The 18152-nt window shown below is 52.5% G+C and overlaps 1 long non-coding RNA gene across 4 annotated transcripts in view; it reads right to left on the bottom strand.

Moving 5' to 3' along the window:
- LOC144826338 (uncharacterized) overlaps positions 1 to 18152 on the bottom strand; it is a 311231-nt gene that overhangs the window by 39299 nt on the left and 253780 nt on the right. For 3 of the 4 annotated variants that reach the window (XR_013609792.1, XR_013609793.1, XR_013609794.1), the window contains one exon: positions 6532 to 6683. This is a non-coding gene — a long non-coding RNA (uncharacterized LOC144826338). Of the gene's footprint in view, positions 1 to 6186; positions 6684 to 18152 lie in introns of all 4 variants that reach the window. The other variant, XR_013609795.1, reaches the window with a different exon arrangement.

Genomic DNA, 18152 nt, shown 5'->3' with positions numbered 1-18152 from the left:
CCGAAAAGCGTGCTGCCGTTGAACGGTGTGTTCAGGATGCTGTGTTGCACCTCCGGTTTGAAACCGGATATCCTGAGCCAGGCGTGCCTCCTTTCCGTGACGCCCATCATCATGAGCCTGCTGGCGGTGTCTGCCCCATCCAGGGCCGTCTTAAGGCAAGAATTTGCCGCATTCTTCCCCTCTTCAATCAGCTTTTCGGCTTTTTGCCTGGCATCCTGGGGCAAGTCCTTCACCAACTGCCCCAGTCCCTCCATGATTTGGTACATGTGCCTGTTTATCAGGGCGTTGGAATTAGCCATGCGCCAGTGGGTCGCGGCATTCCGTTCGATCCTTCTGCCCACCAGATCCATCCTTTTGCTCTTCTTATCCGGTGGTGGGCCCGAGGTAGTGGGTACGTTAGCCCTCCTCCTTGCTGTGGCCGTGATAATGGAGTCTGCGGAGACCGTGCCCTGAATGTAGGCCGGGTCCTTTGTGGCATGCTTGTACTTCTTCTCAGTTCTGGGAGTTACTGCCTTGCATGTTGCGGGCTCCCTGAAAGCTTCCTTCCCCTGAGCCAAGACGCTCTCGAGCATTGGAAGGAACTGGCTCCTCGTTTGTGTTGGGAGTAATGTTTCCAGAAGGAAGTCTGCTTTCTGCTTCTCTTCGTCGAGCTTGAGCTTGAAAGCTGCTGCGGCAGATTGTATCACCGAGTTGTAGGCCCCGATGTCGTCCGGCGGCGAGGGCCTCGAGGGGTAGGTGTCGACCACCTCCTCCGGGCTGTCGGTGTCGACATCGATGTAATCTACCTCCTGAAGGTCAGAGGGTGCCGACTCAGTGTCTGTCCTGCCCTCATCCTCCTCCCCATAGCTGTAACTTTCGTAGGGATTCTCGTACTCCTCCTGGTCGTCGAGCACCTCGACGTCCTGGTCTTGCTCGGTGACTTCGGCGATCTCTTCTTCCTCCTCGACCACCTCCATCACTGGTGGCTTGGTCTTGTGAGGGATCGTGAAGGCTTTCATCTTTGCGTCGAAATCTTTCTTCCGCTGCATGATGTTCTCCATTTCTGCCTCGAGGCGCCTTCTTTTCTTTTCCATCTCGGCCGCGTGTTCCGCGTCGGATGGGTCGGCCGCTCTCTTCGACGGATGGCTCGTCGCCGTGCCTCTCGGAGTCGAAGTTTGACGTCGAACCGGATTTCGGGTCTCTAGTCGTCGTCAGTTTCGGGTCTTTCTCCCTCGTCGATCGATCCTTTTCGGGGACGATTTTCGACGTTTTCTGCTGATCAGCAGCTCTCGGCGCCGGGGACTCCTTCTCGGAGGATCCGCTGGGCCTGGGAGTAGTCGCGGACGCCGCCTTTTTTGGCGTCGGCGCTTTCGGGGTCTTGCCCTCGATTTTTCTAGACTCAGAGTCTCTCGGGTTCTTGGGGGCCGAAGAGTCTCCTACCTTGTCAGAAGTCTTCGTGTAATCGGTCTCTACGACCGTGTAGCTGTCGTCTTCGGCGGCAGCGTTGTCTTCTTCCTCGGAGGACATCCCCAGCTCGTAGAGTGACGGAGTCGGGGCCTTCCCCTGCAGGGCGGCGTGTGCTACCCTCTGCCTCTCTCTCACACGAAGGGTCTTCGGGGTGAAGGCGGAACAGGCGTTGCAGTCTCCGCTCTCGTGGTCCACCGGTAGGCAAAGGTTGCATACCGGGTGCTGGTCCTCCTGCGCGTACTTGTGGTGGCAGTTACGGCAGAACTTGAACGGCGTGTTGTCCATCCTCTAGCGTCCAGGGCCTCTCTGGTCGCGTGTTCGTCGACGGTCGTCGAAGATCTCGATGGAAAACGCCTTATCCTTGCTTGTTTTTCGTCGGTGAAGTCCCCTGGAGTCTTCAGGTGACTTCTCCTCGTCTTTTCTGTATTTTCCTTCTTCTTTCTCCAAAAATGTCTGGAGCCCAAACGGGAACGATCCAGACCCGACCGCGGAAAAAAAGAATCTGAAGATGGCGCCCAAGAGTGGGAGCTTCCGCAGGAAGCATGCCGACGTCACCGGAAATACACCCAAGGGGGTGTGACGCCGACGCCCACCTGGGCTAAGAAAGAAAAAAAAAAAACAAAGAAAAGACTACGAATCCGGACCCAACCACAAGACCGCGGAATAATGCACAGCATAGTGAATCCAGAAAGATTCACGCTGCAAAACTCTCCAACCCCAGCACCAACAACATACCTCCCTCACAAGCAATGTGCAACTCACTAGCCATTTTCTTCCAACGCAAGATCGCTGACATCCATGACAGCTTCAACACAAACATGCCCCGAATATGCCAAATTCCACCTCCCCTGTGATCACCACCAGCGCCAACCGCCTGAGCTCCTGGTCCAACATCAACAACGACAAGATCCACAAGGTCTTGACCTCCATCCGCTCTCAGTCAGACCCGTGCCCACACCATGCATTATACGAAGCAGACGCTGCCTTTACACCCCAACTACGGAACAGCACCATTACCGGTAAGCTGGAAACACCCCAAAATCAACACCGTCCTCAAGATGCCAAAGGCGGACCCCAAGGACCTCAAGAACTTCCAGCCCATCTCCCTGCTCCCGTTCCCAGTGAAGCACACCGAGAACAACATCAACATGCAACTGGGCCGCCACATGGGAGACAACAACATCCTGGACCCATCCCAGTCCAGGCTCCAACAAGACCACAGCATGGAGACAGCCCTCATTTCCGCCACAGACTACATCAGGCGCCAACTGGACAACGGCAAGACTAAGCCCTCATTGTCCTGGACCTGTCAGCTGCCTTTGACACGGTCTGCCATCGCAGTCTAAACACACGCCTCCTATGAGCCAGAATCCAAGAGAGAGCCCTTGACTTGACCACCTCCTTCCTCTCCGGCAGGACCCAGAGCGTCCACCTCCCGCCCTTACAATCCAAGGACACCGACATCTGCGGCATACCCCAGGGCTCATCCCGACGCTTTTCAACGTCTACATGGCCCCACTCGCACAAGTGGTCCGCAAACACAACCTCAACATCTCCTATGCTGACGACACCCAGCTCATCCTCTCCCTCACCAAGGACCCGCACACAGCCAAAACCTACCTCCACGAGAGAATGAAGGCAGTTGCCGACTGGATGAGAAACAGCCGTCTGTAGCTGAACTCGGACAAGACGGAGGTACTCATCCTCAGAGCCACCCCCTCAGCCTTGAACTACTCCTGGTGTCCGACCACACTGGGAACAGCACCGACACCCACCAACCATGCACGCAACCTAGGATTCATCCTCAACTCCCCCCTCTCCATGTCTACACAGGTCAATGACCTCTCCTCCTCATGCTACAACACCCTCTGCATGCTCCGCAGGATCTACAAGTGGATCCCAAGCGAATCAAGTAGAACGGTGACACAGGCCCTCGTCAACAGCAGACTAGACTACGGCAACGCCCTCTACGCGGGAATCCCAGGTAAACCCCTACGGCATCTACTAGGCATCCAAAACGCCTCTCCCCGAATGATCGTCCACGTCGCCCGCCGCTGCCACATCACCCCTGTTAGACCTGGCAACATTGGCGTGGGTCTCCCTTCCATTTTTTCTCTTGCCTCATGTATTTTTGCTTGTGTTAGATACTTTGGGCACTGTGCCACTGCTATTCAGTGCCACAGGACAAGTGCTCCCTACTGTAACAAAATGTACTGATCAGTGGTTCCATGTTTGGCTATTTGGTATACTTGTCAGACCCTAGTCTAGTGCACTGAGTGTGCCAGGGTATGTAAATTCAAATGCTGCCAGTGGGTCTGCAGCACTGGTTTTGCCACCCACAGAAGCAGCCTTGTAAAATGTGTCTAAGGTCTGCCATTCCAGAGCCTGCGCGCAGTGCTGGAACTGTCGCATTGCACCGCATCAACCAAGAGCACCTCGCCTCCCCGAGAAGCGCACCGCCATCGGAGCTGCTGCCGTCACAGCTTGAATGTCGCCGCTGTAGTTGTCGCATTGAGCAGAAGCTTCACGCATTGTGGAGAAGAGCGTCGCTGCTGAGCTGTTGCCGTCGCATCGTAAGGATGTCGCCGCTGCAGTCCACGCATCGAGCCGAGAGTTTCTCGCATCCCCGAAAAGCGTGCCGCATCTGCAAGACTCTTCACGTCTTTATTTCTTTGCACCTGACTTTGCCGCATTTCCCATCGCTGGGACATTGCTTGTCGTGGAAGCGCAACGTACATTGACGCAGAGTGTCGCATCCAAGAACTGAACTAAGCTTAAATCTACCATCTAAAAGTAATCATAGTGTGTATTTTTGTCGTTTATGGTCTTGTGGTAACTATATAAAGTCTACTTATTTTTTATATAAAACCTGTGTGGTGTCCATTTGTAGTGTTGTCCCTGGGTTACTGTATGTGTTCACAACTACTTAACTTACAACACGTCTGAAGTAAAGCCTTGGCGGCTCTCGCCATGCTACCTTGAGGGTGAGCAGGGGCTATTTTAGAAGTGTAATCCCCTTTCCGTGACTAGAGGAGAGGGTCCCTACTTGTCACAAGTACCTACCTGTGCCAACCAGAGACCCCCAAATCTAACAACCCTCACCTGAGACCTACACTGGCTCCCTGTCGAGAAGAGGATCACCTTGGGGCTCCTCGTCCACACACACAAAGCACACCACAACGCCGGACCTGCCTACTTGAACAGCAGAATCAGCTTCACCCGCCAGACTCCCCCTCGCCGCTGTCCCCCGCATCCAACTGACAACCTCCGGCAGCAGATCCTTCTCCTACCTTGCCACCATGACCTGGAACACCCTCCATACCCACCTATGGCAGACCCAAGACCTACTTGCCTTCAGGAGACTCAAGGACTGGCTTTTTGGCCATAGCGGCACCCCCTCCCCTCAGCAGCTTGAGACCCTCACGGGTAAGTAGCGCACTTTACAAGTACTCTGATTGATTGGGGGTGCTCTGGCATTGTGATTTGACTGTTTGCCTAGTTTTTCGGTACACATTTGGCGTTCTGTCTAGCTTGCACAATGGACCATGATATGACATGTGTTGACCAACATTGTAGTAGCTTTTTCATGAGGGAGATGCTGCTTCTATGACAATAGTGCTTGCTAATATGCACTAGTGTATTCAAATAGCAAAAGAGGCTACTGGTGTGCACCTGGCCTACTATTTACATTCAATTAATAATATTGGCACGCCCTTAAGTGCTTTGTGAGCTGTTACTTCCGCTAATGCATCGATTACACTGGCGTCATTCCAGTTACTGTGGCCCTATGGGACATATCAACTTACTGGGAAAGAGAGGAGGTAGCCATCTTGGCTTGACGCCTCTCTTCTCCACTTCGGATACGATAGCCTGCAGCATATTACCAAGGATATGGTGCAGCCTTGCATTTCCTTCCCCCTGCCATGGTTGTAGTTTTTGCTACTTATCGCCAGCACAGAGTGCACGGGTGTCTGTGAGCAGGGAGGTGTGTTTATGTACAAGAAGGAGTTCCTTCATTCACATAAAGAGTAAATGCCATTTTGTAACTTACATGTGTGATGCTCTATGCAGCACACATGTAAGTTACAAATTTGCTATTTTTTAAAGTTGTTTGTTTATGTACAGGAAGGGACACCTTCCAGGACATGAACAGGCCGTGGCATTTTGGTTTTTCCATGTGTGCTGCACGAGGCAGCACACATTGTAGAAACAAAAACTAGGAGATATGAAGCATTTCTCCTCGTTTCACCACCTTCAGGACAGGACTTGCCACCTGTTGTCACCAAGCTTGATAATAGTGGTCAGCGTCGAAGTGAATGGGTGTTGCAGTGGAACGCACACCACAACACCCATTGCACAGCCCCTTTCAGGATGAGTTTATTGTGAAAGTGGCCCTATTACAAAGGCAGCGTTAAAACAATTTACATGTATTTGAGCACAGTTAATTCACTTAACGCTGCCTTGATAATAGGGCTATGCACATATTTCCACGTTATCGGCAGAAAAGTGCGAATGACGCAGCAATGAGAGGTTTGATAACATGTCCCTGTGTGAGTTGCTATTTGCGATTGGTGATATGTCCCTATGCCAACATGCACAGGGGTATCCAGGACTTGTTGTACAGTTCAAGAGGGTATGCAATACAATGACCTTCATAGTACATGTGTGCCACTGTGGCCAACCAGCCTCTTGCCACTGTGCCCATCCAGCCCCTTGCCCCCGTCCCTGGTTGATGCTCACCCTGGTGTTGTGGGCGTTCCAAATCAGCAGTATCCTGGCCTGTAACTCCAACTATGGTCTCCTCACTGATGACATGGGACACCTGTTCCTCCAGCTCCTCCCTGTGGAGCTGGTCCGCCACCTACGGTCTCCCTCGCTGCCCTAAAGTCGGCTCCCAGTTTCTTCTTTGTTTTGCTCTTAGTATCTTGCCACCGCTTCTTGCACTCGTCCATTGTCCTCCTTCTCCCCCCCCACAGCATTGACTTTGGTCATGATGTCCTGCCATATCTCCTCCTTCCTTGCCATGGTGACGGTGGAACTCACGAAGAGTTCCTACTATTGTTGCGTTACCTCTTGAACAAGTACCTGGTTCTCCATTGGACTGTACTTGGGGTTCCTCTTCCTCTTGGCCTTTCCTTGGGTCTCTGCCTGGCCTTCCTGGGTGTTTCTGCCCTCTGCACTTGTCCCGGCTTGCTCACCATCATCTACAATGTTCTGCATCACGGGTGAGTGCGTTACTGCAAAAAATATGATTTAAATTTAGTTTTAGGATAAGGGTGATTGCATTGTTTCAACAAGTTAATTGACATTTTCTTGCAAGATCAGTGACAGTAGATGCATAGAATGAAGTTTTTTTTTAAATTAGTTTTTGGTTTCAGAGAGTGGATTCCTAAAAAAACCAATGTTCTTTTTATGAAAAATGTGAGTATGTTAGTGTAAAAAAGTGGATTTAAATTTAGTTTTAGGATAAGAGTGATTGCATTATTTCAAAAAGTTGATTAAAATGTTCTTTTAGGATTAGAGAGAGCGGATGCATGAAATAAGTTTCTTTATGTGTAGTTTTGGGTTTCTGGAGAGTGAATTCCTGTTAAAAAATGTGTTCGTTTTATGAGAAATGTGAGTGTTACTGCAAAAACGTGGATTTAAATTTGGTTTTAGGATAAGGGTGATTGAATTATTTCAACAAGTAAATTGACATTTTCTTGCAAGATTAGGGAGAGTGGATGCCTAGAATGCAGTTTAAAAAAAATTAGTTTTAAGTTTCTAGAGTGGATTTCTGAAAAAACAAGCATTTGCAATGCAATAGGTCTCGCATTAGGAAAGTTTGAGCTATTGTAAATGACAATTTTTTATTTAGGTGTTGGTTTTGAAAAAGGCAAAATTAATAGCTTTGTCATTTACAATGCCAATAGTTTTAACTTTTGCAAATGTGACACCTATAGCATTGGTAATGCAATATGTGTTGTATTTACGTGACTTAGATGTATTGATAATACAAATAACAATGGCTTTAAATTTTTTTATTAATCAATATTAAATAAAAGTTATTGTAATTTATAATGGCAATAGCTTACACTTTTGTAAATAACTTTTGTGAAGATTATGTTGTGTATTTTATTGTGACTAATATCCAAGAACAGAAATGAAATATCAACATCTTTTTTGTGACATTTGTAATAAAGCTTGAAACATTGAGAGAACATATTTGAACCAGTTGTTGAATGGTTGCACAGATTGATGCAGTGGCGGCGACGAGTGATGCAGTGGCGGCGACGAGTGATGCAGTGGCAGAGAGAGTGAGGGCGACAGAGAGAGTGAGGGCGACAGAGAGAGTGAGGGCGACAGAGAGAGTGATCTGCCCAGCCTTTCTTGGAGCCCACGTAGCCAACAAAGAGTTGGTCATCCACCCGGAAATGTTTGGTGCGATCCAGATAGGAGAGTGCACGCTTTGGGTCCAGACGGTGCAGACTCTTCCTCTCTGGAAGGATGCAGAGGTGGAAAGAAGGTGGGTAAGGTGATGGACTGGCCAAGAAGGAAGGCAGTGACAACTTTTGGTAAAAAGGAAGGCCGGGGCCTGAGAAGAACCTTGTCCGGATGGACTGAAAGGAAAGAAGGCTTACTAGATGAAGCCTGGAGCTAACTCACATGCCAAGCGGAGGTGATGCAACCAGGAATGCAGTCTTCAGAGTCAAAAGACAAAGAGGGCGGAAAGGAATATTTTTGTTTTTTGATGTAAATGTTTGTTGGGGAAATGTGTTCCGAACACGTGCTATCTAGAGATTACTCATAGGTGAACGGACATCCAGAGGACCACATATCTACCATCAGCATGTATGCTATGTGTGCGTGATTGTGGGCACTAATCAATATATACTGTACTGAATTGTGAATAATGTAAACATTAATGTATATCTATGCATGAAGGAAAACAAGTTCTACATGTACTGTTACACTGATGAAAAGCCAATAACAACTTTTAAAAAAAAAAGACAAAGGGCAATTGTGTAGAGGCTCAAAGGGAGCACACATAAGAAAGTAAGCACAAGATTCAAGTCCCACTGTAGCATCACAAACTGAATAGGAGGGAAAAGGTGTGTAATGCCTTTTAAGAACCTATTTACAACAGGGGACTTGGAGAGAGGGATGATCAGGTAGTCTGAGAAAAGCCAAGATGGCAGAAAGGTAACCTTTTATAGTGCCCAGAGTAGAGCCCTGGAGGGCCAATGAGAGGAGGAACAGAAGAATATCTGAAAGAGGGGAAGAAAGGGGATGCACAGCCTTTATGGTGCACCATGCCACAAATTTGTTCCACCTACAGGCGTATACCACCTTAGTGGAGGGATGCCTGGCTACCAGAATCCCATCGCAAACTTCAGGAGGCAAGTCAAAAGGAATCGACTGCCGCCGCTCAATCTCCACGCAAAGAGGTGGAGGCTGGACAGGTTCAGGTGGAGGACCGTTCCCTGCTGCTGCGACAGAAGATCCTTCCGAAGAGGCAGTCTGATTGGAGGATCCGCTCTTCGTGCCCAATCCAGAGCCATAAGAATGACTTGGTCCTGGTCGTGCCTGATCTTCAGCACTCTGGGCAGAAGTAGTATAGGCGGATAGGCGTACAACAGACCGCAACACCACTCACGACGAAAAGCGTCGCCTAATAAGTGCTGCCTCGGAAATGCCAACGCGCAGAACTGATGACATTGCACGTTTTCTTCGGTGGCGAATAGATCCAACCAAGGCTCTCCCCTCTGCTGAAAGAGACCTTGCGCCACCTCAGAGTGCAGACGCCATTTGTGATCCATCATGCAACAGCGGATGAGTTTGTCCGCCCTGGCGTTCAGAGATCCCACCAGGTGTTGAACCACCAGAGACATGCCCTGGTGTTCCACTCGTGTCCAGAGGCACAGAGCCTCCTGAAATAGGCTCCACGACCCCACCCCGCCTTGCTTGTTGCAGTACCACATGGCGGTAGTGTTATCTGTGACCACCTGTACTACTCTCCTCCTGACAGAGGGGAGGAATGCCTTCAGTGCGAGACAGATTGCCCGAAGCTCCAACAGGTTGATGTGAAGCTTGGACTCCGTGGGATGGGGAAGGGAGCGGTATCTGCCCTTGACCCAGCTCCGATTCGTGAGCCACCACTGCAACTGTCTTGCAGTGCCCTCCGAGATCTGGACGTAGTCTGACCGGTTCCCCTGATGCTGCGCCCACTGGAACTTCAGGTCCCACTGCAGAGCCCGCATATGCCAACTGACATGATCCATCAGCAGGATGCAGGAGGCCATGAAGCCCAGCAGCCTCAGGGTCACACTGACCGAAACCAGAGATAGACGTTGAAAGATGGAAATCAGAGCCTGTATATCCCGGACTCGCTGTTCGGGAGAAACCGGAAACTGCGCCGTATCCAGAACTGCTCCGATGAAAAGGAGCTGCTGAGAGGGTACCAGGTGCGCCTTCGGCACGCTGATGGAGAACCCCAGTAAATGCAGGAGGTCGGCCGTCGTCTGGAGATGGGAGACGACTGTCTGGAGCGAGCCCACCTTCAACAACCAGTCGTTGAGATAGGGGAAGACTGAGACCCCCGACCTGCGCAGATGAGCTGCGACCACCGCCATCACTTTCGTTAACACCCGAGGGGCGCTGGTAAGGCCGAAAGGGAGCACGGTGAACTGAAAGTGCTCGCGGCCTACCATGAACCTCAGGTAACACCGGTGTGCCGACATGACGGTGATGTGGAAATACGCATCCTGCAAGTCCAATGCTCTCATCCAGTCTTGTGGATATAGGGCAGACAAGCCCTGAGCCAATGTGAGCATCTTGAACTTCTCCTTGCGGAAGAAGCGATTCACATTGCGAAGTCCAAGATAGGATGTAGGCACCCCCCCCCCCCCCCCATTGTCCTTCTTGGGTACCAGAAAGTAGTGGGAAAAACAACCACGCCCTACTTCTCCTCTCACACTGAGTTTATAAGCCATCTTTTCTTAGTGGAGAAAAAGGACAAGACTATGAGGCCTGTGATAAATCAGAAAGAGGTGAACGAGTGGGTGGAATACAACCATTTCAAGATGGAAGGTATCCACATGTTGAGACGTTTTGAGGAAATGAGATTGGCTAACTCACCTAGATCTAAAAGCTGCCTATCTAACTATTCCTGTTTGTCAGGAACAGAGACCTTTTGAGATTTCTATGGAAAGGTACCATTTGGAGGTTCAAAAGCCTCACCTTCGGTCTGACATCTGCCCCTCTGGTGCTTTACAAAAGTAATGCGTCCAATCGTAGCTTGGTTGCGCTCGAGGGGAATAAGATTGATCTATCTGGACGACATTCTCATTATTTCAGACTCAAAAGCTGAAGCTCAGGAACATACCTCCTTAGAAGTTAGTGATAGAAGACTTGGGCTTCATAGTGAACAGGAAGAAATCTTGTTTGACCCCCAGTCAAGATACTGTTTTTCTGGGTTTTCAGATCTCGACCTTGGACTGTGTCTTGAAGTTACCTATGGAGAAGGTCAGGTGGATATGCAGGGAGGTTCGCAAGTTACTCTCTAAAGATTGGGCCATCTTGAGACAGGTAGCAACGGTCATAGGCCTTCTTACGGCCTCGATTCAAGCGGTCTTCCCGGCTCCTCTCCACTACCGCGCGATGCAAAGGTTGAGAACCTTGTACCTGTACAAAGGGGTGAGCTAGTCTCACAGAGTACGATTAGGCTCAGAAACCCAGGAAGAACTAGCTTGGTGGTTGGAAAACCTCGAGGCTTGGAATGGCCATGCAATATTTGGCCTGACCCCAGAGAGGATTATAGAATTGGACGCCAGCCTTCAGGGTTAGGGTGCCAGATGTGGCTCCTTGATTACTGGAGGAACTTGGACGATTCAGGAGAAGGAAATGCACATCAACTACTTAGAGTGGTTGGCAGGTTCTTTTGCGGTGAAGAGTTTCGCAAAAGACAGTCAAATGTTATATTCTCCTGAAAATGTACAACATCTCGGCGGTCAGATATGTGAACAAACTAGGGGATCCTCGCTCAAAGGCCATAGGGGACCTGGCGAGAGAATTTTGGCATTTTTGTCTGAGCAGAAATATTATGCTTCTAGCTCAGTACTTACCCGGGGTGAACAACTCCATCGCGGATCAGAACTCACGTCAGCTGAAGGATTTCAGCGATTGGAGACTCAAGGAAAATGCTACTTACCAGTATGCATCTGTTCTTGGCATGTGGGCTGCTGACATTCATATGTTTGCATAGAACGCCGCCTAGTGTTGGGTCCGGATGATTGCACTTTGTTTTCTTGGAAGAGTCTTCGAAGTATCACGAGATAGGCGACTCCTCCCTTGAACCATAGTGCGCATGGGCATCCACTCCATCCTTAGATTGTTGTTTGCCATTGTGGCAAAGATGGAGTATAGTAGAGTAAAGATGGCCATGCAAAGAAAACCCTGCAGCTGCGACAGGCCCCGGGGAAGAGGGTGGGTGATATGAATGTCAGCAGCCCTACATGCCAAGATCAGATGCATACTGGTAAGTAGCATTTTCCGTTCGAGGCATGTGGGCTGCTGAATTCATATCTTTGCATAGACTGTATAGCAGTACCTCCTCTAGCGGTGGACGCCTGTCCCAGCTGCAGCAGTTTGAAAAAGAGTTTTGAGGACAGCTTGGCCTACAGCAGCTTGCTGCTTTGCTTGCACATCTACACAATAGTGTTTGGTGAAAGTGTGTACGGTAGACCATGTGGCTGCCTTACGGATGTCTTCTAGTGAAATGTTTCCCAGGAAAGCCATGGATGCCCCCATTTTGCGGGTGGAGTATGCTCTTGGGGGTTCTGTAGAGTGTGTGAAGCTTTGTTTTAGCATATTTGAATGAATTTAACTATACATCTAGCTATTCATGATTTAGAGATGGGATTACCTTTATGTTGTGGTGAGAAAGCAACAACCCGTTGCTTTGTCTTTCTGAATGGTTTAGTTCTGTCAATGTAATATAACCAAGCTCTTCTTACATCGAGTGTGTGTAAGGCTCTTTCAGCTACTGACTGCGGGTTTTGGAAGAAAACGGGCAGTTCAATGGACTGATTTATTTATTTATTTAATGCGATTTTTAGAGCGCGCAAATACCCGTGAGGGTGTCTCGGCGCTAGTGCTACTGAACTCACTCTAGAGGCAAGGACTGATTTAGGATGAAAACAGCCAGGTTTTAAGGTTCTTTCTGAATCTGGAAAGGAAATCTTGATCTGGAAAGTGGAAATGACCTTCGGCATGAATTTAGGGTTAGTACGTAGTACCACCTTATTTGCATGTAAGGTTCCTGAATAGTTAAAGCCTGTAACTCACTTACTAGTCTGAGTGAAGTGATGGAAACTAATTAAAAAAGCCACCTTTCATGTCAGAAGAACAAGTTACTTACCTTCGGTAACGATATATCTGTAAGAAACAGTAGTTAGTATTAGATTCCTTACCTTAGAATATCCCCAGGCGTCAGTCTGGATCCGGAAACTTTTGCGTAGCAGTACCCCTGCGCGTCGGTAGGCGTCGTCTGCAGGCGTCCCCTGCGGCTCCGCGTCGTCGGCGTCGTGCGCCGTGATGACGTCGCTGGAGTATATAGACGCCGCCTCCGCGCGCTGACGTCAGTTCTTTGCACACAGCTTTTCCGCGCCAGAACACGCAGAGCCATGCGAGAACTAACACTGGTGCCATTTGAAACTAGGGCCCTGAAAGGGATGTCCTTAACCCTAGGTATCAGTTCGCAGAACGGGGAGGATGGGCGGGGCGGTAAGGAATCTAATACTAACTACTGTTTCTTACAGATATATCGTTACCGAAGGTAAGTAACTTGTTCATCTGAAAGAAACAGGTTAGTATTAGATTCCTTACCTTAGAATAGATACCCCAGCAATACCAACCCCGGAGGTGGGTCTGCGAACCAATACAACCTACACTAGAAAGTCCTGGAGGACCGAACAGCCAAAGAAGCCGTCCCTCCGGACTTGACTGTCCAGGCAGTAATGCCTCGCAAAGGTGTGCAGCGAGGCCCATGTAGCCGCCTGGCAAATGTCCTGCAAAGGGACTCCCCGGCCCAGGGCAGTAGTGGCCGCCGTGGCCCGAGTGGAATGGGCCCTCAGCCCAACAGGAGGCTCCTTCCGAGCCAAAGAGTAGCATGCCTTGATGCAGAGGACGACCCACCGAGAGATGGTTCGTTTCTGTACCGCCCTTCCCTTCTTCTCACCCACGTAGCCAACAAACAGTTGGTCATCCACCCGGAACTGGCGGGTGCGATCCATGTAAAATGAAAACGCACGTTTTGGGTCCAGACGATGGAGCCGCTCTTCATCCTTTGAAGGATGCGGAGGCGGGAAGAAGGAGGGCAAGGTGATGGACTGCCCAATGTGAAAAGCAGAGACTACCTTGGGCAGGAAAGAAGGTCGAGTCCGAAGAACCACCTTATCAGGATGAACAGACAAGAAAGGAGGTTGAATAGAAAGAGCCTGGAGCTCACTCACTCTCCTGGCAGAGGTGATGGCTACCAGGAAGGCCGTCTTTAAGGTGAGAAGACGGAGAGGACAGGAATGAAGGGGCTCAAAATGAGCGCACATCAGGAAAGTCAGAACCAGGTTCAAGTCCCACTGAGGCATCACGAACGGAGTTGGAGGATACATGTGCGTGATGCCCTTCAAGAATCTTAACACAATAGGGGACTTGAATAAAGATGGCTGATCAGGTAGCCTCAAGAAGGCGGAAAGGGCAGAAAGATAGCCCTTGATAGTGCCCAGAGCAGAGCCCTGCTGGGCAAGGGAAAGGAGGAAGAGGAGAACCTCAGACAGAGGGGCAGAAAGGGGATCCACAGCCTTTGCTGTGCACCATGCCACAAATCTGTTCCACCGGCAGGCGTATACCGACTTTGTGGAGGGACGCCTGGCTGCCAGAATGACATCACAGACTTCAGGAGGCAAGTCAAATGGCCTCAACTGTCGCCGCTCAATCTCCACGCATGGAGGTGGAGACTGGACAGGTTCGGGTGGAGGACCGTCCCCTGCTGCTGCGACAGAAGGTCCTCCTGAAGGGGCAGACGGATCGAGGGACCGACTGTCATGCTGAGTAGCTCGGGATACCAGTACCTTCGAGCCCAGTCCGGAGCCACAAGGATAACTTGGGCCCGGTCGCGCCTGATCTTCTTCAGCACTCTGGGCAGAAGTGGTATAGGCGGAAAGGCGTACAACAGACCGCAACTCCACTCGCGCCGAAAGGCGTCGCCGAGCGAGTGCCGTCTTGGAAACTCCAACGCGCAGAACTGATGACATTGCGCGTTCTCTTCTGTGGCGAATAGATCTAACCAAGGCTCTCCCCATTGCTGAAAGAGGCCTCTCGCCACGTCCGAGTTCAGACGCCATTCGTGATCCACCGAGCACCGACGGCTGAGTTCGTCCGCCCTGGCGTTCAGAGAACCTGCCAGGTGTTGAACCGTCAGAGTCACGCCCTGACGTTCCAGCCATTGCCAGAGACGCAGAGCCTCCTGGCAAAGGGTCCACGACCCCACACCACCCTGTTTGTTGCAGTACCACATGGCGGTGGTGTTGTCCGTGAACACCTGCACTACACTCCCGTTGACAAAGGGGAGGAATGCCTTCAGTGCTAGGCGAATCGCCCGTAGCTCCAACAGGTTGATATGGAGCCGGGACTCCGCCGGAGACCAGATGCCTCTGATCTCCGCCTCTCCCAAGTGGCCACCCCAGCCCTGGAGGGACGCGTCCGTCACAACCACGTGCTCTGGTTGGGGAAGGGAGAGGGATCTGCCTCTGACCCAATCGCGGTCCGTAAGCCACCACTGCAACTGTCTCGCAGTGCCCTCCGAGATCAGGACATGGTCGGATAGGTTGCCCTGATGCTGGGCCCACTGAAACTTCAGGTCCCACTGCAGAGCCCGCATCCGCCACCTGGCGTGATGCACCAGTAGGATGCAGGAGGCCATCAGCCCCAGAAGCCGCAGCGTCAACCTGACCGAAACCCGGGATAACGGCTGAAAGATGGGAATCAGAGCCTGAATATCCCGGACCCGCCGTTCCGGGGGATAAACCCGAAACTGCGCCGAGTCGAGAACCGCTCCGATGAAAAGGGGCTTTTGAGAGGGACACAGGTGTGATTTCGGGACATTGATGGAAAACCCCAGCTCGTGCAGGAGGTCTGCCGTCATCTGAAGGTGGTGGACGACTGTCTGGGGCGAGCCCGCCTTCAACAACCAGTCGTCGAGGTAGGGGAAGACTGAAACCCCTAACCGGCGCAGATGAGCTGCGACCACCGCCATCACTTTCGTGAACACCCGTGGGGCGCTGGTAAGGCCGAATGGGAGCACGATAAACTGAAAGTGCTCGTGGCCTACCGTGAACCGCAGGTAACGCCGGCAGGACGGGGATGTGAAAATACGCATCCTGCAAGTCCAACGCTACCATCCAGTCTTGTGGGTCTAGAGCAGCCAAGACCTGAGCCAAAGTCAACATCTTGAACTTCTCCTTCCGGAGGAAGCCGTTGACGTTCCGCAGGTCCAAGATAGGACGCAGGCCTCCCTTGTCCTTCTTGGGTACCAGAAAGTAGTGGGAGTAGCAACCACACCCTACTTCTGGCCCAGGAACGCGCTCGATGGCCCCCTTGGCCAAGAGGGCCGTAACTTTCTCCTGCAGAAGTGCCAAGTGGTCCCCCGACACACGGTGGTTCTGCGGTGGCATGGCTGGAGGAGTGGACTCGAAGGGGAGGGCGTAGCCCCTTCGAACGAGCTGCAGCACCCACCTGTCCGATGTTATCGCGCGCCAGCGGGAGTGGTGATGGCGAACCCTGCCACCCACTGGTGTCACGTGAGCCCGAAAGCTCGGACTAGGAAGGCTTGGATGCAGCAGCGGGGGGAGGCGTGGACTGACCACGCCGCTGGCCTCTACCGCCACCACGGCGGAAACCACGGCCGCCATCGCGCTGGGGAGCGTTCTGCGGCGCGTGGCTGGCAGCACGTGTGGGACCGCCCCTCCCTTGGCCACGAAAGGGGCGAAACGAACCCGTCTGCTGGCGCTGGGTCGAAAGACCCAAGGACTTGGCCGTGACCCTGGAGTCCTTGAAGCGCTCCAGCGCGTGGTCCGCTTTGTCACCAAACAGGCGACTGCCATCAAATGGCATGTCCATGAGTGTATTTTGGACGTCTGGCGAGAAGTTGGCAGATCTCAGCCAAGCATGGCGACGAATCGCCAGTCGTGGACATGGCCCGTCCCAGTGAGTCGGTCGTGTCCAGACCACAACGGATCGAGTACCGCGCCGCATCCCGGCCTTCAACCAAGGCCCGGGTGAGCTTGTCCCGCACTTCCTGGGGGCATTGCGGCAAACACTCTTCGACCGTATCCCACAGGGAGTGGGTGTAGCGGCCCAAGAGGCACGCGGTGTTACAAGACCGCAGTCCAGCGCTCAAAGAGGAAAAGACCTTTTAACCAAATTGGTCGTACCTCTTTGATTCCCGGTCGGGCGGAGCCGACGGGAATGCGGACTGTGAAGTGGAGGCCTGGATCACCAGACTCTCCGGGGAGGGATGGGTGGATAGGAAGGCAGGGTCGTCCGAGCACGGACGGTGACGCCTGGCAACGTTCCGGTCAACCGGCGCACCAGAAGCGGGCCTGGACCAGGTGCCCAGAAGGACATCCGTCAGGGCCTCATTAAACGGCAGCAGAGGCTCCTGGGGGCATGACTGCGGTTTAAACACTTCCGTCAGAATGTTCGGCTTGACCTTCGCAACGGGGAGCTCAAGGCTCAGGGCCTTGGCAGCCCTCATCAGGACCACCAAATAGGCAGCACCTGCCTCAGACGCCACAGGGCTCTGGGAGACAAACCCAGGGTTGGGCGACTCGTCCAGACCACTGGCATCACCCAGATCACCTACCCAGTCCACATCATACTGGCAGGCACGGGATAAAGGGTCCTCAGACCCCTCCCAACCCTCTCCATACTCGTCCTCATCATACCCATATTCTGGATCGACGATATAGACATCGGGGTCAACGGGCCCCATCGGCGTCGGATCCGGCGTCGGCCGACGCCGGTCCGGCTCCGCGTCAGGAGTCGGAGAGGGAATGGGGGTGGCGCCGCGCGGCGTCGGGGACCCGACGCTGGCCGGAGCCGACGGCGGAGTCGCTGCACCGCGCGGAGGCGGTACCACGGGTTGGCCTAAAGGAACCGACGCCGGAGAGGCCGGTAGACCAGCCGGCGACGAACCTGAGGGACCCAGCGGCGCCGGGGCCGGAGCCACCGGCGGCGTCGGGGCAGGAGCACCCGAACCGCTCGGGCCCCCAGACGTAGGCCCCGCCGGAGGAGACCTCGCCCTCATAGCAATGAGGAAGGCCTCGATCTCCTCACGCGACGCGCCTTCCCCAGGGACCGATGGGTATGGGGCAGGCGTCGGCGAGCCCCGCGGGGGTGGGGCCACCCGAACCCCCGGCCGCATCACGCGGGCGTCGGGGGTGCGATGACGACGCCCCGACTTCTTGCGATGCTTACCTGACGAACCGGAGGAGTGGTGGCGACTCCCGGAGCGCTCATGGCGGCTCCGCGATCGTTCCCTCGACCGCTCCCTCGACCTCCGACCGGACCGGGACCGCTCGACGCGGGGCCGACACTCGGAGCTCGAGAAGCTTGCGGGACCGCTCCCGCCTAGCTTTACCAGTCAAGGCCCGACAGTCGACGCAGGACTC

Source organism: Lissotriton helveticus, chromosome 3_2 (assembly GCF_964261635.1).
Source record: "Lissotriton helveticus chromosome 3_2, aLisHel1.1, whole genome shotgun sequence".
In the NCBI taxonomy this organism is placed as follows: Eukaryota; Metazoa; Chordata; class Amphibia; order Caudata; family Salamandridae; genus Lissotriton; species Lissotriton helveticus.
This window is presented reverse-complemented; position numbering and strand designations above follow the sequence as displayed.